Below are 18,874 nucleotides of genomic sequence, written 5' to 3'. Positions count from 1 at the left end.
CCCAGTGTCAGAGGGAGCAACGTCCAGCACCAAGACACACAAATCAAATTACATTGTATTAGTCACATGCTCTGAATACAACAGATGTAGTAGACCTTAGTGTAAAATGGTTAATGACAAGCCCTTAACTAACAATGCAGTTGTTTTTATGTCAGATTTTTTGTGTGTATATACATATGTCAGAAAATAATAAAAATATATATTATAAAAATGCTACAAAAAAAGATCAGATAATAAAATAACAATAAGGAAGCAGCAATAAACAATTACATGAAAGATTATTCATTGTCATTTAAAAAAACAAACACACATCACTCAGACACAAATACAGTAGGACACACAGACTTAGTTATATGGATGTCAGGGTTCACTTTGGGTCTGTTGTTCTGAAGATCAGAGAGCTGAAGACATCTCTTTCACACAAGAACACAGTGGAAATACAGAGCAGCTTGCCTTGGCCTTGGCCTTGGCATAATGACAGCTCCGTGCTTCTACACCTGCATTGCTTGCTGTTTGGGGTTTTAGGCTGGGTTTCTGTACAGCACTTTGAGATATCAGCTGATGTACGAAGGGCTATATAAATAAATTTGATTTGATTTGATTTGTCTGTTGTTTCTAGCTAGCTAATGTTGATAGCTAAATCTTAGCTAACTAACTTGCTCACAAGCTAAGTATGGGGTCTTGCTGTAATTCATCTGTTCTGTTCTGGAACCTTCAGTACCAGCTGATGAGGAGATGGGAATGGGTCACATGTTGTCTCTTGTAAAACATGTAGGTCCACTCCTCATATAAAGAAATGTAACTACAGTATTCTGACTTTATACCATTTTCTATTTAGATACAGTAACATCCCTTATGTGACATGTTGTTCCTGCATGTTAATGACCTGACTAGGCTTCTTTAAAATGTGTCAACCACAGAACTCACACTTAGGCTTCGCCTGCTTCTACTAACACTCACAGTAGATTACTTCTTGTTTCCATGCAGCGACAGTAAGTTGACCACTTCTTGATTCCACACAGTAAGTTGACTAACTGTACAAGACTTCTCCCCTTCACTTCACTCTGTAAATAAACTTGATGATATCTTGGAATATAGTTTTAGTTTTGATGTTTTTATCCAAACATCACATGACTTCCTGTATCTTTGTACTTGTTGGTTTATTTTGAACTGTGTTTTGGTTGTTACATCAGGGCCTGTATTCATAAAGTGTCTCAGGTGGTCCATATAATTATGATCTAAAAGGCTAAACTGATCCCAGATCAGCTCTCCTACTCTGATACACTTTGTGAATACTGACCCTGGACTGTGTTTTCATGTGTTTAGTTTAGTTCAGTTTATTCATTCACATGTTTAAAACATGATCAGTAGAGTTTACCAGTAATACCCAGATCTCCATTAAATAGGGTCATGTTCACTGTCAAAGTATAACAGGGTCAAGTATAACTGTGTGTGTGTGTGTGTGTGTGTGTGTGTGTGTGTGTGTGTGTGTGTGTGTGTGTGTGTGTGTGTGTGTGTGTGTGTGTGTGTGTGTGTGTGTGTGTGTGTGTGTGTGTGTGTGTGTGTGTGTGTGTGTGTGTGTGTGTGTGTGTGTGTGCGTGTGTGTGTGTGTGTGTGTGTGTGACATTTTGAAAGTGGCCTAAAGTAAGAGTTATGAGTGATTGAATGAATGCTTCCTAAGAGCTTTAGGAGTAGTATTAACATGAGACACAGTGATGGTGGGTTGTGTTTAGGAGTAGTATAAACATGAGACACAGTGATGGTGGGTTGTGTTTAGGAGTAGTATTAACATGAGACACAGGGATAGTGGGTTGTGTTTAGGAGTAGTACTAACATGAGACACAGTGATAGTGGGTTGTGTTTAGGAGTAGTATTAACATGAGACACAGGGATAGTGGGTTGTGTTTATGAGTAGTATTGACATGAGACACAGTGATGGTGGGTTGTGTTTAGGAGTAGTATTAACATGAGACACAGGGATAGTGGGTTGTGTTTAGGAGTAGTATTAACATGAGACACAGTGATGGTGGGTTGTGTTTAGGAGTAGTACTAACATGAGACACAGTGATGGTGGGTTGTGTTTAGGAGTAGTACTAACATGAGACACAGTGATGGTGGGTTGTGAGCTAGTTAGAGTAGTTGGTAGAGCACCTGCAGTGTAATGAGTTTGGTTTCCAGGACCACCCATACCTAAAATATTCTAAAAACAGGACAGGTCTAAGTAAAATAGACAATATGGACTGGATAACCAGACTAGTCACTGCTGTCCAGGAGATTCACCCTGTTGGCTAAATTGTCATGATCAGTGGTTTCAAGTTTGTATCCTTCAATTCTTTTACAAGGCTGATAATAGCGAAAAAATAAAATATTTCTGGATTTGTTGCTGTGTAAACACATTGGAAATAGGCTCAGGATAACTCCTCCTGATGAAGTTGGGTGTCTGATATTCAGAGCTTAGAACAGTAAGAACAGGCCGACATGGTAGAAAACACCCCCGTAAGAACAGGCCGACATGGTAGAAAACACCCCCGTAAGAACAGGCCGACATGGTAGAAAACACCCCGTAAGAACAGGCCGACATGGTAGAATACACCCCCAAAAGAACAGGTCGACATGGTAGAAAACACCCCTGTAAGAACAGGTCGACATGGTAGAGTACACCCCCGTAAGAACAGGTCGACATGGTAGAAAAAACCCCCGTAAGAAGAAGTTGACAAGGTAGAAAACACCCCCGTAAGAACAGGCCGACATGGTAGAAAACACCCCCGTAAGAACAGGCTGACATGGTAGAAAACACCCCGTAAGAACAGGTCGACATGGTAGAATACACCCCCGTAAGAACAGGTCGACATGGTAGAATACACCCCCGTAAGAACAGGTCGACATGGTAGAAAACACCCCCGTAAGAACAGGTCGACATGGTAGAAAACACCCCCGTAAGAACAGGCCGACATCTTTTGGACATCTTTTTTGGTCATGTCAGAACTGGCAGTCTTTTTTGGTGTTTTAAACAGGACTTCTACAGAGTTGCACACACTGTGCTCAAACCGACAGCCACACTTTTGCCACATTTCAGGCTTCAAACATAAAGATATAAACTGTATTTTTTTGTGAAGAATCAACAACAAGTGGGACACAATCATGATGTAGAACGACATTTATTGGATATTTCAAACTTTTTTAACAAATCAAAAACTGAAAAATTGGGCGTGCAAAATTCTTCAGCCCCCTTAACTTAATACTTTGTAGCGCCACCTTTTGCTGCGATTACAGCTGTAAGTCGCTTGGGGTATGTCTATATCAGTTTTGCACATCGAGAGACTGAAATTTTTTCCCATTCCTCCTTGCAAAACAGCTCGAGCTCAGTGAGGTTGGATGGAGAGCATTTGTGAACAGCAGTTTTCAGTTCTTTCCACAGATTCTCGATTGGATTCAGGTCTGGACTTTGACTTGGCCATTCTAACACCTGGATATGTCAATATAAAAGTGGTCAGATGAAGCAGATGCTAAGCTACAAGACTGTTTTGCTAGCACAGACTGTAATTCTGGGATTCTTCAGATGGCATTGAGCAGTACATCACAGTCGTCACTGGCTTCATCAATAAGTGCATCGATGGCGTCAACCCCACAGTAACTGTATGTACATACCCCAACCAGCAGCATTGGATGACAGGCAACATCTGCACTGGGCTAAAGGCTAGAGCTGCCGCTTTCAAGGAGCGGGACTCTAACCTGGAAGCATATAAGAAATCCCGAACCATCAAACAGGCAAAGCATCAATACAGAACTAAGATAGAATCATACTACACCAGCTCCGACACTTGTGGCAGGGCTTGCAAACTATAACAGACTACAAAGTGAAGCACAGCCGAGAGTTGCCCGGCGACAAGAGCCTACCAGCTGAGCTAAATTCCTTATATACTCGCTTCGAAGCTAGTAACACTGAAACATGCATGAGAGCATCAGCTGTTCCGGACGACTGTGTGATCATGCACTCCGCAGCCGATGTGAGTAAGACTTTTAAACAGGTCAACATTCACAAGATCGTAAGGCCAGACGGATTATGAGGAGGTGTACTCCGAGCATGCACTGACCAACTGGCAAGTGTCTTCACTGACATTTTCAACATCTCCATGTCTGAGTCTGTAATAGCAACATGTTTCAAGCAGACCACCATAGTCCCTGTGCCCAAGAACACTAAGGTAACCTGCCTGAATGACTACCGACCCGTAGCACTCACATCTGTAGCCATGAAGTGCTTTGAAAGGCTGGTCATGGCTCACATCAACACCATTATCACAGAAACTCTAGACCCACTCCAATTTGCATACCTTGCCAACAGATCCACAGATGATGCAATCTCTATTTCACTCCACACTGCCCTTTCACACCTGGACAAAAGGAACACTTATGTGAGAATGCTATTCATTGACTACAGTTCAGTGTTCAACACCATAGTGCCCTCAAAGCTCATCACTAAGCTCATGACTCTCAAACCCGCATGCCGGAGCGTAACGTAGCCTCAAACTAATTAGCATAACGCAGCGGACATAAATCTTCCTAGAAAATCTTCCTATTCATGAAAATCACAAATGAAATATATTGGAACACAGCTTAGCCTTTTGTTAATCACACTGTCATCTCAGATTTTCAAAATATGCTTTACAGCCAACGCTAGACAAGCATTTGTGTAAGTTTATCATGGCATAATGCCATGGCTAGGCTCTGCTACCAGCAGGCAACATTTTCACGAAAATAAGAAAATCAATCAAATTAAATAATTTCCCAGTTAGATAGCAAATGTTCCTTTTTTCCAAAAATATTATTTTTGTAGGCGAAATAGCTCCGTTTGTTCTTCACGTTTGGCTAAGAAATCGACCGGAAAATGCAGTCACTACAACGCCAAACTTTTTTCCAAATTAGCTCCATAATATCAACAGAAATTGCAATTGGAAAAAGCAATTGGAAAAATGGCTACTTGTGTACTTTACGCAAGATTTTCTGCGGGAGCCGTCATGTGACCACTTGCTAAATGTGGTCCCTTACGGCTATTCTTCAACATAAATGCGTAAAAAGACGTCACAATGCTGTAGACACCTTGGGGAATACGTAGAAAGCGTAAGCTCATTCGTAGCTCATTCACAGCCATATAAGGAGTCATTGGCATGCATGGCTTTCAAAAAATAGGGCACTTCCTGGTTGGATTTTTATCTGGGTTTCCCTGTAACATCAGTTCTGTTGCACTCACAGACAATATCTTTGCAGTTTTGGAAACATCAGAGTGTTTTCTATCCAAAGCTATCAATTATATGCATAGTCGAGCATCTTGTCATGACAAAATATCCCGTTTAAAACGGGAACGTTTTTTATCCAAAAATGAAAATACTGCCCCCTAGTTATAAAAGGTTAAGAACCCTGGGACTAAACACCTCCCTCTGCAACTGGATCCTGGACTTCCTGATGGGCCGCCCCCAGGTGGTAAGGCTAGGTAACAACCAATCCGCCACGCTGATCCTCAACACAGGGGCCCCTCAGGGTTGCGTGCTCAGTCCCCTCCTGTACTCCATGTTCACTCATGACTGCACGGCCAGGCACGACTCTAACACCATCATTAAGTTTGCTGATGACACAACAGTGGGCCACAACAGTCGGCCTGATTACCAACAACGAGACAGCATATAGGGAGGAAGTCAGAGACCTGGCCATGTGGTGCAAGGACAACAACTTCTCCCTAAACGTGATCAAGAATAAGGAGATGATTGTGGACTGCAGGAAAAGGTGGAACGAGCACGCCCCCATTCTCATCGACGGGGCTGTGGTGGAGCAGGCTGAGAGCTTCAAGTTCCTTGGTGTCACCAACAAACTAACATGGTCCAAGCACACCAAGCACAGTCGTGAAGAGGGCACGACAAAACCCATTCCCTCCTCAAGAGACTGTGTGTGTGCGTGTGTGTGTGTGAGACAAGTGTACAGAGTCAGGAGGCAGTTGCAGGTTTAGAACTACTGAAATGTATTAATATAATAAAGTACTCAGGAAATAGTAGGACAACAAGCAACATTTACAATGATCGACAAAGACAAATGACAGAGGGAGTATAAATACAGTGATAGAGTGGGGATTGGAACCAGGTCTGTGTAATGAAGACGAACAAGTCCGGTGTTGATGAGTGAAGGGCGTTTGCCAGCAGCAGGACAGAAGGGGAGCCAAAGCGAAGGCCTGTGTGGCAGTATGTGTGTGTGTGTGTTTGTGGGGGGTTGTTGTGTGAGTGTGTGCGTGTTCGTGAGTCACTTTCTGTTTAGCCTCACATCTTGGGGGTAAAAGCTATCATCGAACCTGGTGGTCAGTTGTTGTTGATGATGATAACAATGATGATTAATGATGATGACTATTTTATATATTAGGAAATTATTTTTGCATCATACAAAATGCCAGTTTAAATAGACAGATGTAGACAGACATGCAACACATCACACACATTACATACATAGTGCAATAGACTTACAGACAGACAGTATTCACATAGACAACCATATAGCACAATACAACACAACACAATATGAGCCTGGTTCATTTTCAGTAATGAGGCCCTGTACCCCATTTACAGTTTCTACTTCAATGTATCAGGTGGAGTTATTCACCAGCTATAGAGTGAGTTGTTGTTTATGTTTCTAAGACTGCAGGGTGGGAGATGCAACAATGGCCTTGAGAACAGCAGGAAGTGTGTTGGTGGTCTTTCTCTGGTCTGTAGCAGGTACGGTCTCATTCTTATCTTTTATTTGCCCGGTTTGTCAAACTACAGTTGTCTTTCTCACCTCACTGAGTGAAGCTTATCTGTGGTTTCCATTCACACTCAACCAAAGAATATCTATGTCTCAACTCAGCAACTATGGAACAAAGTGTTAGTGTGAGTCACAAGACCTTGAACTTAATGTAACGTCCTTGTGATGTCTAACTGTGTTTCAGTGGTACTGGGTCAGTATGGCTGGAGTGTTACATACACCACTCAGAGTATCTGTACCTTGAAGGGGTCAACAGTGGAGCTGACCTGCTCTTACACATATCCCAGTGGTTATATAGTCACAACAACCTTCTGGTTCACAAAAAAAAATGCTGAAGGGGATTATGTCAATCTGAGAGATGACCCAGACTACAAAGGTCGTTTGGCGTACCTTAGCAATAAGACGAATGGACACACCCTGACAATCACACACCTGAGAGAGAGTGACTCAACTACGTACAAGTTCAGATTTATAACAAATCAGACTGGAGGGAAATATTTTGGGAGCCCTGGAGTCACTTTGTCTGTTACAGGTACAGTGATATTATATATATAATGCTAATCTGTTTAATTTGTTCTGGAAAATTGTCTTGATTTGCATTTAAATAATATAAATATGAAAGTATGCATTTAATAGGAATGTCTGAATTGATGATTTGAGAACGTCCACTCCTGCCTCATTTGAACTAGACAACAGGTCATTGAGGGTTTTAATGTTGTGATCTACTCCAGACCTGCAGGTGAAGGTGACCACTACATGGTGGTCAACGACACTGACCTGTAGCACCACCTGTACTCTGACTGGTAACCCCACCTACATCTGGTACAGGAACAGTAAGATTGTACAAGAGTTCTCCTCCCCCTCATACACATTCTACTTTAAAACTGAAGACAGCTTCTACTGTGCTGTAAAAGGCATCAATTCTCCTGCAGTGTGTGAGTGTGACTAATACACTTTTAAAGTCTGTCAAAATCATCCAATACATCACTGGTCAGTGTTGATGTTTAGTGAAACAGACATGAGATAGAGCTACTATTCCATTTAGATTAATGGTGGTTGATGTTTAGTGAAACAGACATGAGATAGAGCTACTATTCCATTTAGATTAATGGTTGTTGATGTTTAGTGAAACAGACATGAGATAGAGCTACTATTCCATTTAGATTAATGGTGGTTGATGTTTAGTGAAACAGACATGAGGTAGAGCTACTATTCCATTTAGATTAATGGTGGTTGATGTTTAGTGAAACAGACATGAGATAGAGCTACTATTCCATTTAGATTAATGGTTGTTGATGTTTAGTGAAACAGACATGAGGTAGAGCTACTATTCCATTTAGATTAATGGTGGTTGATGTTTAGTGAAACAGACATGAGGTAGAGCTACTATTCCATTTAGATGAATGGTTGTTGATGTTTAGTGAAACAGACATGAGATAGAGCTACTATTCCATTTAGATGAATGGTTGTTGATGTTTAGTGAAACAGACATGAGATAGAGCAGACATGAGATATTTCCATTTAGATTAATGGTTGTTGATGTTTAGTGAAACAGACATGAGGTAGAGCTACTATTCCATTTAGATTAATGGTGGTTGATGTTTAGTGAAACAGACATGAGATAGAGCTACTATTCCATTTAGATTAATGGTGGTTGATGTTTAGTGAAACAGACATGAGGTAGAGCTACTATTCCATTTAGATTAATGGTGGTTGATGTTTAGTGAAACAGACATGAGATAGAGCTACTATTCCATTTAGATTAATGGTTGTTGATGTTTAGTGAAACAGACATGAGGTAGAGCTATTCCATTTAGATTAATGGTATTCCATTGAGATTAATGGTGGTTGATTTTACAGTTCTAAATACTGACACCATTTCATAATGAGAAGACTAACTTTCACTTTGTCTGTTATCCAGACGGCCCAAAGAACACCTCAGTGTCAGTCAGTCCCTCTGGTGAAATAGTGGAGGGCAGTTCAGTGACTCTGACCTGCAGCAGTGATGCCAACCCACCTGTGGACAAATACACCTGGTACAAGACAAAACACAACAGGTCGATGAGACATCTTGGACAGAGATACACCATCCATAACATCAGCTCTGAAGACAGAGAGGGATACTACTGTGAGGCTCTGAGCATTATAGGGAGAGAGACTATCCCTGTCCATATTAATGTTATATGTAAGTATGACACATTCTGTCTATTTTTGGTGCTCTGTCATTTTACAGATTTCATTCTGACATCATGCATTAATTAACCCATGATCCTGCAGCAGTGTTTCCCTGGGTTCCTGTGTTGGGGGTGGGGGCTGTCCTGACTGCTGGAGCTCTGCTACTCACCATCTACTGCACTCTGAAGAGGTGACTCTTCATTTACATATACTGTATTAGTAACATATCAACTTCCACTAGAGGTCAGTAGAGAGCAGAACTCACTCTGTCCCTCATTACAGGAGATCCACAGGAGGAAGTGATACCACTGCAGACACACAGGTAATAATGTCAACAACCCAAAGTTATTTCAATCCTAATACCATTGACAGTAAGCAAATTAATTTACGTAACAATTTTGGAGGGAGGGGTTCGTAAAGTGCTCATTCAGTGTGTCTTCTTTCAGAATGTGAGAGACTCTCCCAGTGACACAGCCCCTCAGATAGATGCTGAGCCCTCCGATTATGAGAACTGGAGCAAACCACCACAGGACCTGGACAGTGACACAGACCCTCAGATAGATGCTGAGCCCTCCGATTATGAGAACCACAAAAGAACCGGGACTGAAGAGAACCACCACAGAACCTGGACCAAAGAGAACCACCATAGAACATGGACTGAAGAGAACCAAAACAGTACCTGGACTGAAGAGCAACAGCATCAAACCAAAGCTAGGCCTCACAATGCTATTCTCTTACTATCATAATGCTTTATAGTCTAGAAGGTTTGAGACACTGAGCTTTAACTTCTGAGTAAGTGCTGGAATTTAGATTGTTCTCCTAATGATAAATACAGTATGTGTCTAGATGATCAATACAGTATGTGTCTAGATGATTAATACAGTATGTATATAGATGATAAATGATCAATACAGTACGTGAATAGATTCTCAATACAGTATGTATATAGATGATCAATACAGTATGTATCTAGATGATCAATGGTATAGATTGTGCTTCTGCTATTTTTCTATAAGATTTTGCCATTTCCAGATTTGATTACATTTCACATAGAAATAATTGTAACTCTTTATTAGCAAATGAATAGTGTGAGTCTTGGCGATATAGGCTCTGCTCCTTCAGGGTAGCAGTAAACTATACCAATCCCCCAGCAGGAACACAGAACCTAACAGGTGGAGGCTGGGGTGGTGGGAGGAGCTACTCTCCTGCTCATGATCAGAAAACATTGCTTCTCACTCACTGTATAGCAACATGGTTGAGGCTAATTCCTCCTTGTATGGATGAGGGAGAATTCTCCATGATGTTTCACGGAGCGCACTGACTCAGCTCAAAGCTGTTATTGGGAAGAAACAAGTAGGCAGTATGATAGGTTACTCTCGATGCTATTTCTACTTAGCTAGCTTGTAGCCGGCTATTGACTGACAACAGAGCAGCAACATGGTTGATCCTCACAATCAATCACATCCCCCAAACATTGCAGCAGCCAAACATTGTAACATGAGCATATTGAGAAACGATGTCAACAGGGTGAGGTTCAAACACAGCTAGTGAGGACACTAACAGTAGCAGCAGCAGAGTACAAAGAAAACATAGATATCAGAAATCAGCAGCATAGTGAGAAACATCTAGTTACAGCAGCAGAGTCAACAGAGGACAAGACAAGAAGCCAGAGTAGAGTAACAGTAGCAGCAGCAGAGTCAACAGAGGACAAGAAGCCAGAGTAGAGTAACAGTAGCAGCAGTAGAGTAACAGTAGCAGCAGCAGAGGACAAGAAGCCAGAGTAGAGTAACAGTAGCAGCAGCAGAGTCAACAGAGGACAAGAAGCCAGAGTAGAGTAACAGTAGCAGCAGCAGAGTCAACAGAGGACAAGAAGCCAGAGTAGAGTAACAGTAGCAGCAGAGTCAGAGGACAAGAAGCCAGAGTAGAGTAACAGTAGCAGAGCAGAACAGAGGACAAGCCAGAGTAGAGTAACAGTAGCAGCAGAGTCAACAGAGGACAAGAAGCCAGAGTAGAGTAACAGTAGCAGCAGCAACAGAGGACAAGAAGCCAGAGTCAACAGAGGACAAGGACAAGCCAGAGTAGAGTAACAGTAGCAGCAGAGGACAGCCAGTAGAGTAACAGTAGCAGAGGACAACAGAGGACAAGCCAGAGTAGAGTAACAGTAGCAGCAGCAGAGTCAACAGAGGACAAGAAGCCAGAGTAGAGTAACAGTAGCAGCAGCAGAGTCAACAGAGGACAAGAAGCCAGAGCAGTAGCAGAGTCAGAGGACAAGAAGCCAGAGTAACAGTAGCAGCAGCAGTCAACAGAGGACAAGAAGCCAGAGTAGAGTAACAGTAGCAGCAGCAGAGTCAACAGAGGACAAGAAGCCAGAGTAGAGTAACAGTAGCAGAGTCAGAAGAAGCCAGAGTAGAGTAACAGTAGCAGCAGCAGAGTCAACAGAGGACAAGAAGCCAGAGTAGAGTAACAGTAGCAGCAGCAGAGTCAACAGAGGACAAGAAGCCAGAGTAGAGTAACAGTAGCAGCAGCAGAGTCAACAGAGGACAAGAAGCCAGAGTAGAGTAACAGTAGCAGCAGTCAACAGAGGACAAGACAAGAAGCCAGCAACAGTAGAGTAACAGTAGCAGCAGCAGAGTCAACAGAGGACAAGAAGCCAGAGTAGAGTAACAGTAGCAGCAGCAGAGTCAACAGAGGACAAGAAGCCAGAGTAGAGTAACAGTAGCAGCAGGTCAACAGAGGACAAGAAGCCAGAGTAGAGTAACAGTAGCAGCAGAGAGTCAACAGAGGACAAGAAGCCAGAGAGAGTAACAGTAGCAGCAGAGTCAACAGAGGACAAGAAGCCAGAGTAGACAGTAGCAGCAGCAGAGTCAACAGAGGACAAGAAGCCAGCAGTCAGAGTAACAGTAGCAGCAGCAGAGGACAAGAAGCCAGAGTCAGTAGCAGAGGAGTCAACAGAGGACAAGAAGCCAGAGTAGAGTAACAGTAGCAGCAGCAGAGTCAACAGAGGACAAGAAGCCAGAGTAGAGTAACAGTAGCAGCAGCAGAGTCAACAGAGGACAAGAAGCCAGAGTAGAGTAACAGTAGCAGCAGCAGAGTCAACAGAGGACAAGAAGCCAGAGTAGAGTAACAGTAGCAGCAGCAGAGTCAACAGAGGACAAGAAGCCAGAGTAGAGTAACAGTAGCAGCAGCAGAGTCAACAGAGGACAAGAAGCCAGAGTAGAGTAACAGTAGCAGCAGCAGAGTCAACGGAGGACAAGAAGCCAGAGTAGAGTAACAGTAGCAGCAGCAGAGTCAACAGAGGACAAGAAGCCAGAGTAGAGTAACAGTAGCAGCAGAGTCAACAGAGGACAAGAAGCCAGAGTAGAGTAACAGTAGCAGCAGCAGAGTCAACAGAGGACAAGAAGCCAGAGTAGAGTAACAGTAGCAGCAGAGTCAACAGAGGACAAGAAGCCAGAGTAGCAGTAGCAGCAGAGTCAACAGAGGACAAGAAGCCAGAGTAGAGTAACAGTAGCAGCAGCAACAGAGGACAGAAGCCAGAGTAGAGTAACAGTAGCAGCAGCAGAGTCAACGGAGGACAAGAAGCCAGAGTAGAGTAACAGTAGCAGCAGCAGTTAATAGACCACAGAATAAGATGGTGGTGAATGATACTAGTCTCTCAACAGAGGACAAGAAGCCAGAGTTGGACACAACAGAGGACAGGTTTCCTTCAAGAAGCCAGAGTGAACTGGCCTACTGTTCTTGTGTAGCAGCAGCAGAGTCAACGGAGGACAAGAAGCCAGAGTATCTAGTGTGAGATCCCCGGTCATTTAATAGACTAAGATGGTGGTGAATGATTGTATTGGACACTTTTCCTTCCTGTCTTTTCTTGTGTACTATCTGTTTCCTATCTGAATTTTTGCCTTTTCTAATTTTGCCAATTTTTTTAATAACATATTAAGTATTGGTTTGTCTTAATGACACAAAAAGGAATAATATTGACAAGAGCTTTTAAATATTTGTATCTCTGGAGTTCCTGATGTGTTAAAATATGTTTTACTTTGTATTGCTGTCAGTCATTACTGGTCATTTTATATTTTATATTATGTAATACCATATTGTTCAGTGTTATGATATTGCTTGTTTTATTTTCAAATTATTAATGATTCATTAGTACATTTATTTGAGATACATTGAATACAGTATAAGCATCATGTTGTAAATAAGCTCAAATGTAGACAATAAATAGACAACAAATAAATTGATTGTTTGACTAACATGCATTGATTCATAACTAAATCCAATCTGCTCGTTTCTTGTATTTCTACCTATTGGACACATGATGGAACCATTGAACCACATAGCTAGGCTATAGGCAGGTCAGGGATACTACATTACTGTCAGGAGACACTGTCATAGATCAACACCAAGCACTGTTCATCACCTCTCTCTCCCTCTCTCCCTCTCTCTTCCTCTCTCCCCCTCTCTCCCTCTCTCTCTCCCTCTCCCCCCACCTCTCTCTCTCCCCCCCTCTCTCTCCCCCCTCTCTCTCTCCCCTCCCCCAGTTTGTTGCTGGAGAAGTTTACCACTGTGCAGACAGCTCTCGGCTCCCCTCATGACTCCAGTGGTGGACCTCTCCTTCCTCTAAGGACTCCAGTAGTGGACCTCTCCTCCCCTCATGACTCCAGTGGTGGACCTCTCCTCCCCTCATGACTCCAGTGATGGACCACTCCTCCCCATCAGGACTCCAGTGGTGGACCTCTCCTCCCCGCAGGACTCCAGTGGTGGACCTCTCCTCCCCTCATGACTCCAGTGGTGGACCTCTCCTCCCCTCAGGACTCCAGTGGTGGACCTCTCCTCCCCTCAGGACTCCAGTGTTGTACCTCTCCTCCCCTCATGACTCCAGTGGTGGACCTCTCCTCCCCTCAGGACTCCAGTGGTGGACCTTTCCTCCCCTCAGGACTCCAGTGGTGGACCTCTCCTCCCCTCATGACTCCAGTGGTGGACCTCTCCTCCCCTCAGGACTTCAGTGGTGGACCTCTCCTCCCCTCGGGACTCCAGTGGAGGACCTCTCATCCCCTCATGACTCCAGTGGTGGACCCCTCCTCCCCTCGGGACTCCAGTGTTGGAACTCTCCTTCCCTCGGGACTCCAGTAGTGGACCTCTCCTCCCCTCATGACTCCAGTGTTGGACCTCTCCTTCCCTCGGGACTCCAGTAGTGGACCTCTCCTTCCCTTTGGACTGCAGTGGTGGACCTCTCCTCCCCTCAGGACTCCAGTGGTGGACCTCTCCTCTCCTCAGGACTCCAGTGATGGATCTCTCCTCCCCTCAGCACTCTAGTGGTGGATCTCTCCTCCCCTCGGGACTCCAGTGTTGGACCTCTCCTCCCCTCATGACTCCAGTGTTGGACCTCTTCTCCACTCAGGACTCCAGTGTTGGACCTCTCCTCCCCTCATGACTCCAGTGTTGGATCTCTCCTTCCCTCGGGACTCCAGTGGTGGACCTCTCCTTCCCTCGGGACTCCAGTGGTGGACCTCTCCTCCCCTCTGGACTCCAGTGTTGGACCTCTCCTCCCCTCATGACTCCAGTGTTGGACCTCTTCTCCCCTCAGGACTCCAGTGTTGGACCTCTCCTCCCCTCAGGACTCCAGTGATGGACCTCTCCTCCCTTCGGGACTCCAGTGGTGGACCTCTTCTCCTCAGGACTCCAGTGGTGTACCTCTCCTCCCCTCAGGACTCCAGTGGTGGACCTCTCCTCCCCTCAGGACTCTACTGGGTGTGTATGTTTAACTCTGGCTATCATACCTGGGTTGTTACTGTGATTCTAGACCATGCTAGCCCACTGAGCTAAAGTGTAGACATTAGCTCCTGTTAGCTAACATGAATCTCCAGGTCATCTCATCATTACAGACCAGCTTCGTTCACTGAAATCACACCCAGTCTGTTGTTTGGTTATTCCACATCTAAATTATACATACTTTAATGTGAATGTATATACATACAGCTATAGGTTCTATAGACTGTCCAAAATAGCACCCTATTCCTACATAGTGCACTATTTTCTACCAGAGCCTCATGGTCTTAGTCAAACACTGATGATGTATGTATTTTGACAGTGGATGATGTTGTATGTATTTTGACAGTGGGGTCTGTTGTATGTATTTTGACAGTGGATGATGTTGTATGTATTTTGACAGTGGTTGCTGTTGTATGTATTTTGACAGTGGTTGCTGTTGTATGTATTTTGACTGTGGGGTCTGTTGTATGTATTTTGACTGTGGGGTCTGTTGTATGTATTTTGACAGTGGTTGCTGTTGTATGTATTTTGACAGTGGTTGCTGTTGTATGTATTTTGACAGTGGTTGCTGTTGTATGTATTTTGACAGTGGTTGCTGTTGTATGTATTTTGACAGTGGTTGCTGTTGTATGTATTTTGACTGTGGGGTCTGTTGTATGTATTTTGACTGTGGGGTCTGTTGTATGTATTTTGACAGTGGTTGCTGTTGTATGTATTTTGACAGTGGATGTCTGTTGTATGTATTTTGACTGTGGATGTCTGTTGTATGTATTTTGACAGTGGATGATGTTGTATGTATTTTGACGGTGGATGATGTTGTATGGATTTTGACAGCACCTCCTCAGCCTCCCAGTACGCCACCACAGGGTAAGGACATCCGACTATCTGTCAAAACATCAACTATATATTATAAACAAATATAAGCATTTATAATGTTGTATTCTAAATTGTTACTAATCTATGGGCCATGAATTGTACAAAATGACAGATAACTGACAGAAGGTGGGGATGGGAGCACTTGCGTGCAGGTGCTTGTGTTTTCATACTGTTTGTGTGTCTCTCTCCCAGGCCCAGGAGGATGGCTCCCATCAATGGTGATGAGTGTTTCTTCTGGAGGACCACTGGCTGCCTGTATGGTGACAAATGTTGCATCAAACACAAGCCTGACCATAGAGGAAGAGACAGGAAACCATGGCAGACTACCCTGACCACCCAGACTACCCTGACCACCCTGACCACCCAGACTACCCTGACCACCCTGACCACCCAGACCACCCAGACTACCCTGACCACCCAGACTACCCTGACCACCCTGAACACCCAGACTGCCCTGACTACCCTGACCACCCAGACCACCCTGACCACCCAGACTACCCTGACCACCCTGACCCACTGACCACCCTGAACACCACGCACCGTCCGGATATAACAGAGGGAAGAAGAAGAGGAGGAAGAGGAAGAACAGAATAATGAACATGAAGATTGAGGTGGAGGAATAGGGACCGTGTACCTACCTTAAAAGGGAACAGGAAGCTTGGACAGAATGGGGGTGTTGGGGGTGCCACCACTTTTGTAGTCCTCTGACACACAGCACAGACAGAACACTGGACATACAGTATGAGTGTGTGAAGTGTCAATCAAAGTGAAGAGGAGTGCTCCTCTGATTTCCTTTCCCCGCCCCCTCAGCCTGAGCTGATTTTGAATTGAATTGCAGATGAATATAGGGCCTGTTCCAGGCAGACTATATTACAGTCGCCTGCCAGATCTCACAATGCCTGGATAGGTGTTTGTGTTAAAGATATCAGTTAACCTGCGTTTCCTGACTGCGCAATCCATGATGTGGCACACAACCATTGGTTGCAAGGCACAGCTTGACTGCAATATAGTCAGCCTGGAACGCCCTCAGTGTCCATGCGGTGTTCTAACATCCACACCAGACCACCTTAACTGAAACAAGTAGTGTGCTACTGTGGATATTGGATCAAGGCCCGTATCTTCAGTTCAGTGATTTTATACTGTACATGATGTTCAGTGGACTAATTCAATTCAAGTTGACTAAAGTGACAATATGAGGAGCACAGAATGATTGATTGATAGCATCAATGTAAAAAGACAATCTGTCTGTATCCTCTCAGCATGTGGGGGAGCTGAGTGTACAAATGACTTAGTGTTTTATTATGTCAATCAGTTGTATTAATTCATAATAAAATACAGTTTAATCAAATCAGATGTAGTGTCATTATTAATGTAATGTAATTTTTCAGAAAGTGGTGTTCTAAAACCCAAATACAGTTTTAGCAACATGTTTGGGGAATGAACACCACCCCCCACCAGAACTAGTGTTTCTCAAACCTCTCAGGAGGGACCCATCTATCCACTCTCCATATTGTAGCCACCAATGAAGAAATACAAGTAGCCTATGACATATCAGACAGACATTTCTTGTAAAGTCCCTCTCTCTCCTCTTGAAGATGTTCACACATTTCTTAAAGCCCTTCACTGGCGTGTTGGTTGCCAGGAAGAGGCATCATGAAGACAGGAAGCCAGCTCTGCATCACCTTTCAGCCCCTCAGTACATCTAGTTGCTGTCAACCACAGAACTCACACCATTCTGTTTCATTCTCTGTTTGGACAGTAAGCTCACCTCCCTCTCTCTCCCCACGCTGTAAGTACGCTTGATGATGTCTATCTTTTCATTATTACTTGTTTCTAGTCATCAAACTTCTGCCAGGCATGACAATTTCAGCTTCTGCCGGGCATAACAATGTTTTATACTGCTGTTTTGTTTCTCTGTTAACCTAGACATACATAATGTAGACCTACATACAGTTTGTTTGTCTGTTAGCCTAGACATGTGTAATGTAGACCTACATACAGTTTGTTTGTCTGTTAGCCCAGACATGTGTAATGTAGACCTACATACAGTTTGTTTGCCTGTTAACCTCGACAGACATAATGTAGAAAATGTGAGTATGAATTATGCTTTGCATGTGAATCTATGCGTACAGTATTTGGATTGTTTCATGTTTTGGGTTAATATTTTACATGCATTTTAAGTGCAGAAACACACTGTATTTTGTGACAGCACGGACAGCAGCGTCTTCGGTGAGTTTAATGATGTGGTTTCATAATGTTTGTTCATGCTATTTTAACCTCTGAGAGACATAATGTTGAAAGACTTTTTGTTTGAGATGAAAATAAGGAGTTTGAGACATGTGAATACTGAGACAGTATGCTTTGTGTTTTAGATATTATGAACATGGTGACAGTGATGAGACAGTGGGTTGTGTTTTAGGAGTAGTATTTTAAGTGATGGTGGGTTGTGTTTGCAGAAAACAGTGATGGTGGGTTGTGTTTTAGGAGTAGTAACATGAGACGTGAGTATTAACATGAGACAGTGATGGTGGGTTTGTTGAGTGGTTATGAACATGAGACAGTGATGGTTGGTTGTGTTTAGGCCTCTGAGAGTAATAACATGAGACAGTGATGGTGGGCTGTGTTTAGACTTTTGTTGTTTAGGAGTGAAAATAGTATTAACATGAGACACAGTGATGGTGGGTTGTGTTTAGGAGTAGTATTAACATGAGACACAGTGATGGTGGGTTGTGTTTAGAGACAGTAGTATTAACATGAGACAGTGATGGTGGGTTGTGTTTAGGAGTAGTATTAACAAGAGACACAGTGATGGTGGGTTGTGTTTAGGAGTAGTATTAACATGAGACAGTGTTGGTGGGTTGTGTTTAGGAGTAGTATTAACAGTGACAGTGATGGTGGGTTGTGTTTAGGAGTAGTATTAACATGAGACACAGTGATGGTGGGTTGTGTTTAGGAGTAGTATTAACATGAGACAGTGATGGTGGGTTGTGTTTAGGAGTAGTATGAACATGAGACACAGTGATGGTGGGTTGTGTTTAGGAGTAGTATTAACATGAGACAGTGATGGTGGGTTGTGTTTAGGAGTAGTATGAACATGAGACACAGTGAACATGAGACAGTGATGGTGGGTTGTGTTTAGGAGTAGTATTAACATGAGACACAGTGATGGTGGGTTGTGTTTAGGAGTAGTATGAACATGAGACACAGTGATGGTGGGTTGTGTTTAGGAGTAGTATTAACATGAGACACAGTGATGGTGGGTTGTGTTTAGGGT

At 43.4% G+C, this 18,874-nt stretch overlaps 1 long non-coding RNA gene across 1 annotated transcript; it reads left to right on the top strand.

Annotated features, from left to right (window-relative positions):
• The first annotated feature begins 965 nt into the window (after nt 1-965).
• Nucleotides 966-7,093, top strand: LOC121845354. Its single transcript, XR_006082522.1, has 3 exons — nt 966-1,066; nt 6,675-6,752; nt 6,965-7,093. It is a non-coding gene; the product is annotated as an uncharacterized LOC121845354 (long non-coding RNA).
• Nucleotides 7,094-18,874: the final 11,781 nt, after the last annotated feature.

Source organism: Oncorhynchus tshawytscha, unplaced genomic scaffold (assembly GCF_018296145.1).
Source record: "Oncorhynchus tshawytscha isolate Ot180627B unplaced genomic scaffold, Otsh_v2.0 Un_contig_6405_pilon_pilon, whole genome shotgun sequence".
NCBI classification, from domain to species: domain Eukaryota; kingdom Metazoa; phylum Chordata; class Actinopteri; order Salmoniformes; family Salmonidae; genus Oncorhynchus; species Oncorhynchus tshawytscha.
Note: the sequence above shows the minus strand (reverse complement) of the source record. Positions and strands in the feature narration are given on the sequence as shown.